General features: G+C 37.4%; 2 pseudogenes; one reads left to right on the top strand and one right to left on the bottom strand.

Moving 5' to 3' along the window:
• Positions 1-4,842: 4,842 nt before the first annotated feature.
• LOC118586669 lies at positions 4,843-5,770 on the bottom strand (annotated as a pseudogene).
• On the top strand, positions 5,771-8,788 carry LOC118586952 (annotated as a pseudogene).
• Positions 8,789-11,370: the final 2,582 nt, after the last annotated feature.

Below are 11,370 nucleotides of genomic sequence, written 5' to 3' on the forward strand. Positions count from 1 at the left end.
GACATACCACCTTACACCTGTCAGAGTGGCTAAGATCAAAAACACAGAAGACAGCTTATGCTGGAGAGGATGTGGAACAAGGGGAACTCTCCTTCACTGCTGGTGGGAATGCAAGCTTGTACAGCCATTTTGGAAATCAATATGGCGCTTCCTTAGAAAATTGGGAATCCATCTCCCCCAAGACCCAGCTGTAGCACTCTTGGGAATATACCCAAGGAATGCTCAATCATACCACAAGGGCATTTGCTCAGCTATGTTCCTATCAGCATTGTTTGTAATAGCCAGAACCTGGAAACAACCTAGATGCCCTTCAACTGAAGAATGGATAAAGAAAATATTGTACATATACACAATGAAGTACTACTCAGCAGAGAAAAACAATGACATCATGATGTTTGCAGGCATATGGATGGATCTAGAAAATATCATCCTGAGTGAGGTAACCCAGACTCAGAAAGACAAACATGGTATGTACTCACTCATAGGAGGATACTAAATGTAAAACAAAGATGACTAGACCGCTACACAACTCCAGGGAGGCTACCTAGAAAATGGGACCCTAGGAAAGACACAGGGATCACCCAATGACAGAGAAATGGATGAGATCTACATGAACAACCTGGACGAGAGTAGGAGAAATGAAGGGCAAGGTTTGAGGGAAGGGAGGCTTGGGGGAGCAGAATATCCCAGCTGGATCAGGAACAAGGAATGGTAGACCATGATGGATGAGGACCACATGAGAATAGGAGTGGGCAGAGTGCTGGGGAGGTCCCCTGAGGTCCACAGTGATGTATCCTCTGTAGACTGCTGGCAGTGTTCAAGAGAATGCCTGATCTGACCTAGTCAGGTGATCAGATGGCCAAACACCCTGAAGGTCGTGCTGGAACTCTCATCCAGTGACTGATGGAAGTGGATGCAGAGATCCTCAGCCAGGCCCCAGGTGGAGCTCTGTGTGTCCAGTTGTCGAGAAGGGACTGTGGGAGCGTGAATTGTTGAGCCCAGGATTGGAAAAAGCACTGGGACGAAAGGCCAGAGGAATGGAAGCACATGAATTGTGAACCAAAGGCTATGGAGCCCCCGGCTGGATCAGGCCCTCTGGATAAGTGAGACAATTGAATAGCTTGAACTGCTTGGGAGGCACCCAAGCAGTGGGACCTGGACCTGTTCTTAGTGCATGAGCTGGCTGTTTGGATCCTGGGGCTTATACAGGGACACTTTGCTCAGCCTGGAATGAGGGGACTGGACCTGCCTGTACTGAATCCACCAAGTTTAAATGAATCCCCAGGAGAGTCTTGGCCCTGGAGGAGATGGGAATGGAGGGGAGGGGATGGGGGAAGGTGGGAGTGGGGGCAGGAGGGGGGAGGAGAGGGGAACCCATGGCTGATGTGTAATATTAAAACTCAAATATAATTTTTTAAAAAGCGGAAAAAAAGAAAAATAAATAAAATAAGAATAAAATAAAATAAAAAATAGAAAAAGTTTAAAAATGGCCCCTGGACTGAACAGAAAATTCTTCCAAGAAGAAATACAAATGGCTAGTGAACAATTAAGAAGTGCTTGTCACCAGGAAAATGTGGATTAATACTTCAAGATTTGTCTCACCCTAGTCAGAATTATCTTCCTTGGGAATACAAGTAACAATTGCTTCTGTTTAGGGGGCTGTAAGAGAAGCCTTAGTCACTGTTGGTGGGAGTGTAAACTACTGTTATCATTTTAGAAATTGGCCTAGAGGTTTCTAAAACAAAAATAGAAAGAGAAGTAGTATGTGGCCCAGCCACAGAACTCCTGAGCATATATACACCTGTACCTTATCCTACTACAAAAATGCTTATACAACTATGTTCATTGCTTCTCTACTCACAATAGCTAGGACACAGAATGGATGAAGAAGCCCACCAGTATATGAATGGACTAAAAGGTGGTATATATACACAATGGAATAGTAATCAGTTGCAAATAATAAAATATTAAAAATTATAGATAGATGAATGGAACTGGGGAAAAACTGACCAAGCAGCTAGGGCCCAGAAAGACAAATACTGCATGTTTCCTCTCCTGTGTAACTATTAGCTTCTAATCTTTTGTTTTAGTGTGTTTTACTTGGAGCGTAAGTGGTATGGAAAGTAAAAATGAGCCATTGGTGAGAAAATGCATTATAGGAGTCTGGATAGTCAATCATAGTTAAGACAGACGTAAAAAGAAGGCATATTGAATATGAACTAACGTATCCAGGAAGGGTCATGGAAAGCTTTGGGAAGTCAGGAGGTAGAGGCGACGTAACCTAAAGGAAGGGCACAAGAAAAACCTATATGGAATTTACTTTCCTGCAATCAAATAATAATAAAATTATTATTGATAGGTATAGCAAGAAACATGTGATGCAAGACAGAGGTATTTTAGTGCTTAGAGGTGTAAGCATGGAAGATGGCAGAAGGATGTGGGAGTTGAGAGGTGCTGGGTAGGGGATGAGTTAAAAAACTAAGGAGATATGGAATTGCCTGTAGAAACATTAGTTAATAAATCAGTTTCAAAATGCAATTAAAGAAAATAAAAAAAAAACAAAGGTACACTTTGTGGGTACACAATACTGCTCTCAGAAGTCATGGGATATTAAATAAAAATCGAAGTAGGATGTGGGATAAATCTCTCTATGCGTTATTAGTCAGGGAGTTTCCAGGGGTCCACCAAACAACACAGGGCTTTTGCCATTGCTCTCAGTTATCCACCAAAACTAAAAGGTAAGATGCTATTCCTGAAGACACCACACTCTTTAGCTTCAGAACATAGAGAAATCAATTTCAAACCACCTTGGAACCTTCCTCATTACTCAGTAATTTTCAAAATGCCAGAAGGTGCTATTCAACTTTCTGGGGAGAAAAGGTATTATTGGTTTTACCCAGTGTTGGGCCCTCCATGCTCTAATACCAACTTGCAAGGATGACGTGTTCACTGGTATAAGAGTGGCCTACCTCTTATGGGGTGACTAGATTTCAGGCCTCTTCAGCAAATGGAATTTCATGTAAAATACAATAAAACTGCTCAGAAGTCCATAGTTTGGGAGATCATGTGGAACCTACTTGCTAGACTCTAATTTTTATGTTTATACCCATAAGTCTTGAATCCTCTCAAACTTGGTCAGAGAAGAGTCTTCTTAAAGTGGGCAGCAGTCAATTTAGAGACATGTAACTGGTGAAAATATTTAGATAAGTGACTGTAAGTGTTCAGCCCTATTTGGGATATTTTATTAACACCAACCCCCTCCCAAAGCTGAGAGACCATTTGCAGAAGAGGGTATAGAAACAATGAAAAAGATGTAGGATGGGAAAAGTGATATGAAATGATGTCTTCTGAAACGGCAGGGCATATCTACTTGACAGACAAACTCATAGTAGCTGTTGTTACCTGCATAAGATCTACAGAATATTACTAGGGCAGCCAAAATCCCACCATGTGTGCTGGAGGTGTTCACAAATCCCCACCACAACTGTGAAGCAATTGGCATTTCTTAGCCACCCAGTGCAGGAGAATCATTATTTCTCTGGGGATGTGGCTGCTGGTAGATTTCCCCTGTTCCAGTAGGTGGATTACACTCTACATTATGTGAGCAGCACTAATGGGACCGAGAGCTATTTAAATAAAAAAAGGGTTTGAACTTGGTATGTTTATGTTTGTGGTTGAATTGGAGGTACTAAATGAAGGGTGGATAGGGTGGAAATGACCATAGTATAAAGATCCATCTAAATAAGAGTCTTTGTTTATGAGATGCCATCAGAAATATTTTCAAAATTAATTTATTTTAAATATTCATTCAAGTCTACATTATTTGATGAGTATATTCCCATCATACATCTACTTTCTCCCTAGTCCATCTTATTAGTCTTTATTGTTCCCCCAGAGACTTCATGTTGATCAGACATACATGATTTTATGTATCTGTATACATTCTAGGAACCATGAATGACAGAAAACAATTATTTTTCTTTCTGAAACTGGCATAACTTACTCAATATGATAATCTCTAGATGATCCACTTTTTCTACAAATGATACTATTTTGGTAATCATGGTTTAAGAACATTCTGTTGTGTACAAAAAAATTCTCATATTTTCTTCACTCATTCTATTTTTCACAATGCAGGTTCCTCCTAACATAGATATTGTGAGTAAAGTTGCAATAAACATTGACTGAAAATTATTTATATGATATGTTGAGTTGGAGTTCTTTGCATACATACCCAGGAATGGTAGAGCTGGGTCATAAGGAAGATCCATGTTGAATTGCCTTAGGAAGTTCCATATGACTTACATAGTTACTGGTGTAGTTTATATTCCCATTGGTGATTTATAAATGTTCTCTTTTATCCATATGCTTGCTGTAAGTCACTGTTATTTATTTTCTTAATCATTGTCGTTGTGATTTGGATGAGATGGAATATCAGTTTAGTTTTGATTTGCATTTATCTGCTGGATAGTGAAGTTGAACTTATTTCTTAATTCATCAGTATTTTAAAACTGCAATATGTTCCCTGGATATGTTAACTTAAACATATGTCTTAAAATAAAGTATACATGGGCTTTGAAAAGGGGTATTAGTTTTGAAAATATAAAAGGAACATAACTATTTAACTATAAAGCTAGGGTCTTTACTCTGAAATTGTGGGCTTTCCTAGATATATTGATTTATTTATGTTTAAGAGAAGACAAGATCTAGGTATTCTTATTCAATTCAATTAAAGACAAGTGGAAGAAATATGCATGTAGGTACTAGTGAAGTGAGATGTAAGCCATAACACCAAAGAGGTTGTGTTTTTATGTATAGCTAGTTGGGCTAGAAACTCAACCTTCAGAAATGATGGAAGATGTTGTGTAATTACTTTGTTCTTTTCTGCAACTTCCAGAGGGCACTTTGAATGTCCTTGTTCCTCAGGCTGTAGATGAAAGGATTCAGCATAGGTGTGACCACTGTGTACATTAGTGAAGCCACTGCACAGTTTTCAGGAGAATTTGATACAGTTGAACCGACATATACTCCAATGGCTGTTCCATAAAATAAGCAAACAACTGAAAGGTGAGACCCACAGGTGGAGAAGGCTTTATATTTTCCACTTGTTGATGGTACTCTCTGGATGGAAGAAATAATTTTATAGTAAGAGAAAAGGATCCCTGAGGTTGAAAATAAGCCAAAAAAGACACCAATAAAATGTGTGACTATGTTTTTGGTGAATATTTCAGAACAGTCCAAGATTTAGAAGTTGTGAAGGGTCACAAAAGAAGTTAAAGATTTGCATATCCTTGAAGTATGTAAATTGTAGCACAAATCAAATTGTGCACCTGAGAGTCCCAAAAGACTGACGCAAAAAGGATACCAAAACTAAGAAGGTACAGAAGTGAGGATTCATAATGATTGTGTAATGCAGGGGGTGACAGATGGCCACAAAACCTGTCATAGGCCATTGCAGTCAGAAGCATACTATCCATACACCCAAAAATTATCAACATAGACATCTGTGTTAGGCAGCCCGCATAGGAGATGACTCTGCTTTGAGTTTGAAATATCCCAAATCATTTTTGGGACTGTAGTGGAGATGAAACAAATGTCAGACCAGGAAAGGTTGGAGAGAAAGAAATACAGTGGGGTAACGGAGGTGGGGAGTCAGAGGTGACAGCCAGGAATGATGAGCAGGTTCCCAAGCACTGTGACCACATACATGGATAAAAACAGTCCAAAGAGAATGGACTGCATTTTCTGGGTCATCTGAGAAGCTCATGAGATGGAAACTGTGAAGACAACTGGTAAAATTTTGTGCTTCTGTTGTTGTTTGGACACCTTTGGATGAACAAAATTAGTTAGAAAACCATATAAGGTAAACTAATGCATTATATTATGATCTCAAAGTAAAATAAATAATTAAAAAGGAGAAAATCCATATGTTTAAGTATAACTTATTACAAGTAAAATTTTCTAACTTGAGGTTCATTGCTTACAGCATCACAACATGCCCAATAATCTACAACTTTCTGTATGGATTTCCAAGTCACACATCTCCTTTCATGCAAATCTATTCTTGAGGAAGTAAACTCAACAAGGTTTTAAAACCAAGAATATTAGAAATCACAAGTTTAGGATCATTGTAAAAATAGTTATCCTTTTTGATGACATAGAGAAGAAAATTATTCCTATTACAGCAAAAACAACAGAATATATCATATTTTTCTGAAGGCACAGGTAAAATTTTTTTTTGGATTAGAATCTTTATGAAGAAACCATTTACTAAAACTGTATTTTTTGTACATTAACTTAACATTGTCCTTTTAGACAAATTTGTTATAAGGTAATATTTAAAAATCCTGTACTACATTAAGGAAGAAAACCTAAAAGAAATGAATGAATTTCTAGATTCTTCAAACCATCAAAATGATGCCCAGAATTGAACATACTAAACATACCCATGATGAAGTTAAAAGGGTAATAAAAAATATTTCCAAGTAAAAATGTTCAGGCTAGAAGATTTACAGATGAATTCTACCAGACTTTTACAGGGAGAGAACTTTCTGAAATTATTTTTTTTTTAAATCAGAGAAAGGAGAAGTATCTCTTAACTCCTTTCATGATCCAACATTACAAAACCAAAACAAGGTAAAGACACATCAAAAATGAAAACTACAAGCCAACATCCCTGGTGTACCCAGACTCAAAAATGCTCAACAAAATACCTTCAATCAGAATACAGACACACATCAAAAGATATTATTCACATGATCTACTTGGCTTTATCCATAAGATGCAGAAATTTTCAACATATGTGTGCAATAAACTACAAAAACAAACTTAAAACAAAAATCACACAATCATCTCAAAAAATGCAGAAAAAACCTGTGACAAAATCCATCATGCCTTATTAATAAAAGTCTAGAGAATGTAGGTCTAGAGAGAACATATGGCAACATAATAAACAGCTATGTATGATAAACATGCAGTCAACACCATCCCAATTGTATGAAAACATGAAGCAATCCCATTGAAGTCACAGATGAGAAAGGGCTGTCAACTATCCCCATTTCCTTTGATACTGTGTTTTAAGTTCTGGCTGATGCAAAGGGACACTAAAGGGATACACATAGGAAAAGAAGTCCATCTATTCCTATTTGCAGATAACTTGATGTTATATATTAGATATTTGAAAACTGCTAACAGAAAACTTCTAGAAATAAACAAATTCAGCAATGTGACAGAATATAAATCATACAAATTCATGAATCAATAGCTATTCTATACACCACCAACAAACATACAGACAAATGGACTACCTCCCATTCACAATAGCCTCAAAGGAAATACAGTATCTAGGAAGAAGACTAACCAAGAAAGTGAAGAATCTCTAAAATGGAAATCAATATAAATAATATTACTTCATCAGGAAAGGATATTTCTTATTGTATATTTTATCTTAAAAGAAGATTTTCTTGTGGTAAGAGTTTTGTAGGTAATGATTTTGCTTTGCAAAAGTACTTCATTTGGGTTTTTCTAAAATAGATATACATAGAATGAGACAAATAACAGAAAATGATCAATAATGAAATTATTCTAGTATTGAATATATAAAAACTGAGAAATATTGAGAGCTGTTTATGAGCCTGAAATTAACTGTGTGGAATTTATTGGTAAACTGCTTCCATTGAATATTTAAGGCATTGTTGGGTATTGGTTTAATAATATTTTTCTCCAATCCTCTTGTTTGTTTTCAAAAGGTGTCCAAGTAATATAAAAGAGAAAAATATAACACGTGTCTCAGAATTCCATCTCATGGGACTCTCAGATGATCCTCGGCTTCAGCTTATACTCTTTGGACTGTTCCTGTTCATGTACTTGGTCACAATGCTTGGGAACCTGCTCATCATCCTGACGGTCAGCTGATTCACACCTCCACAGTCCGATGTACTTTTTCCTCTCTAACTTATCATTGGCTGACATCAGTTTCACCTCCACCACACTGCCAAAGATGATAGTGGACATCCAGACTCACACCAGAGCCATCTCCTATTCAGGATGCCTGACTCAAATGTCCTTTTTCATGCTCTTTGGGTTTGGACAGTTTGCTTCTAGCTGTGATGGCTTATGATAGGTTTTGGCTATCTGCCATCCTTTGCACTACCAGGTCATTATGAAACCCTCGTCTTTGTGGGGTTGTTGGTTTTTGTGTCTGTTCTCATCAAGCCTTTTGGTCTCTCAGCTGCATAATTCAAAGTATACAAACTTACCTACTCAAGAGTGTTAGACATTTCTCATTCTTCTGTGACTTATTCTCAACTTCTCAACCTTTGCCTGTTCTGGATACCTTTACTAACAACAGGTCATGTATTTTTGTTGGTGCCATCTCTGCTTTCTTCCTATCTCTGGAATTTTTTTCTCTTATTATAAAATTGTTTCCTCTATTCTTAGAATGCCATCTCCTGGTGGAAGTCCAGAAGCCCTTCCCACCTGTGGCTTCTCATCTGTCAGTTGTTTGCTTAATTTTTATGGGACTGGCCTTGGAGGTATCCTCAGCTTCAGCTGTCTCATTGTTCTCCCCGAAGGGTGCAGTAGCATCAGACTGTACACTGGGTTACTCCAGCTCAACCCTTTTATCTACAGCTTAAGAAAACAGGACATCAAGAGGGGCCATGTGGCAGCTCCTCAAGAAAAGAAAACAGTCTTAATCTCAGGACCCTGTGCCATTCATTTTGTATCTTTTGAAATCTGTCTCACAGAATTCAATTCTTACAGACCCATGCAATCTTCATTGTTTTAATATTGCTTTAATAACCACACAATTGAAGTCAACCCTCGTTTCTCATAAATTTAGGAAAGCAGGAATAGTAAATTCTTCCTCCCTTCCATATTATAAGAAAATGCTCTAACTAGCTCCTGCCATTCTTAATGGGAGAGGCATACAACTGGAAGCACTTAGGAGATTATGGCTTATTAAAAGTATTCATTCTTGCTGGGCGCTGAAAATGTGTGTGCTGATATACGATTTTTCCTGTATAGAAACACCAAAATGCTACTTTCTACCCTCATTTGTCTTCTTAGAATGCTCTAAGCTCTGTTTGCATTTTCCTTCTCTGGAAGGTTGGGATGACTCACTTCCAAAGAACATGAATAGGCCAATGCTATTGTCTCAATGTGGTTAAAAAGGAGAGAGCACAAGAAAAAATTGGAAGAGGCAGCCTGAGAAGTGTTGTATCTAGGAGGAAGTTGAATGGGCACACAGCTGTCCAATGTTACCAAATACACTTAAGCGATTTATTTGAAATTCCAGAGAAGAAAATAAAAAACAATTCCTATAATACTTAAGGATTATGATTTTTTACTTCAAAATATTATTTATACTAATGTGTCTCTGAGACGAATGTAGTTTATGATGGTTAGCCTAAGCATTGTATTTATGAAATTGCCCAAGCGAGTGTGGATGCGCAAATTACTAGCCATGCATAATGGGATCTTCCAAAGGCACCCTGATCATAACACCCACACTGTGGCTTATAACATCTGTATTAAACCTCTGAGTATCTAACAAGATACCTGAGCCAAGCGTGCTTTGGCCTTTATATAAGTACATACATGGCCATTTAGAAGAATGATGAGCGAGAATTTACATGGAAGCAACACTCAATTGCCATAAAATACAAAAGATATAAATAAAAACCTAAAAGACTAGATAGATGGGCTCAAGTTGGTAAAAGAGCAACAGACTCTCTTCAGAGGTCCGGCAGTTCAAATCCCAGCAACCACATGGACTCACAACATCTTAATAAGATCTGTGCCCTCTGTGTAAGCCTAAAGAACAACATACAGAAGCAGAAAACCACTGGGGTAGTTGGAGGTTAAATAAATAAAAAATCTTAAACAAAAAAGAAAAAAAAACCTTTAAAAGTACTAGCTTGTGTTTCCTATTCAGGCTTCTGATTCCCCTGAAAAGGTGTGAGCTGAACACAAAATTTTTAAAAGGCACCTAAGGTTTATCCTGAAAAATATACTGATGTATTCCTATTAGTTCACTTTCTTTGAATGAAAACCTGAAAAATTGCATGGCGGTTTCAGCCCCATTCTCTATGATATTGACATTAATTGTGAAGCTTGGGTGTAACATTGTTAACTTTATTGGAGTTGAAAAAGATGACATATGGCTAGTTCATGTTTTTTTTAAATTGGGAATTATAATTCTCAGTTGTTTTAAAAACTGTTGTCCTTCTCTATGACCATTGAATAGAATTTCCCAATCGTAAACATTTCAGCTTATTATATCACATAAGTCCATTAAATATCGCTGGCTTTTCTATCATTCTTTCTCACTTTCGCTTTTCACTGACTCACAAACCAGCTCTTTCAAATAATCTGTGCTTAACTCTGCTTATAGACTATATTATAGATACCTTACTGATCATTTCAATTGGTTGAGTTGTGGTGTCCTCAGCGTAAAAATTATTATATTTCTAAAATCTATATGTGATTGCTACCACTTTGTTCAATACATCATTTTCCTAAGTTGTGCTGTGTAGCAATCCCTATTTAGTTGACCCACCACCTTGTCTGTTTGAAATTTGTATAGTTGAATAAATCTCATAGATCACTATTATTTAATAAGGAAATTGAAGCAGTTGCTTTCCTATAACTTAATATTTCTTGCGTTGCGCCATTTTCTTTTCCCTTTGTATGTCTTCCTATATTGTCGTTGTTGAGACGTTTTAAAAAATGCCAATTCTCACAAGTTTTTACAGTTGGGTTCAATATAGGGAAAGCTGTTATTAATGGACAGCGTAAAACTCGGGTGAATCCCCAAACATTCCCAGTGCCATTATCTCTCTAGGAAGGTGTATATGGCCTTTTAATCAAGGAGCTTTCTCTCTCTTCTTCAAGAGTCCATTGTCTTTTGTTTTCAACCATTGTCTGTCCCTGCGTACGAATTTTCTCCTGTGCTTATAAAATGGTTAGACTTTGTCTATGGGGTTCGTTACGGATCATTTCAAAGGTATTGTTATTAATTCCAGTGCTTCAATCAAGCACACTAAAACAGTTCCCCTTTAAGAAAAACAAGAAAAGATAAAGATACAAATTTAACAAGTATTTTGCCCTTAATTATTATTCCAAGATAGAACCTTGGAGTTGAACATTCCCTCCCAATTTACCATCTGTTTTTTTGGGAGTGGACTTTCCTCTGGTGAGCAAAATGAAAATTAGACTTTCTTATCACTGTGAACTGCTATGGTTTGCACCTTCCTGAAATGCTGATCTTTCCTTAACCCAGTTCCAGGAAGTTCCCACAAAATTTTGCTACATGTATGTTATTTCAGTTCTCTGTGGAGACGGAATCCTTAGGGCTATCCTCCGCGG

The sequence above is a fragment of the Onychomys torridus genome, chromosome 7 (assembly GCF_903995425.1).
Source record: "Onychomys torridus chromosome 7, mOncTor1.1, whole genome shotgun sequence".
NCBI lineage: Eukaryota > Metazoa > Chordata > Mammalia > Rodentia > Cricetidae > Onychomys > Onychomys torridus.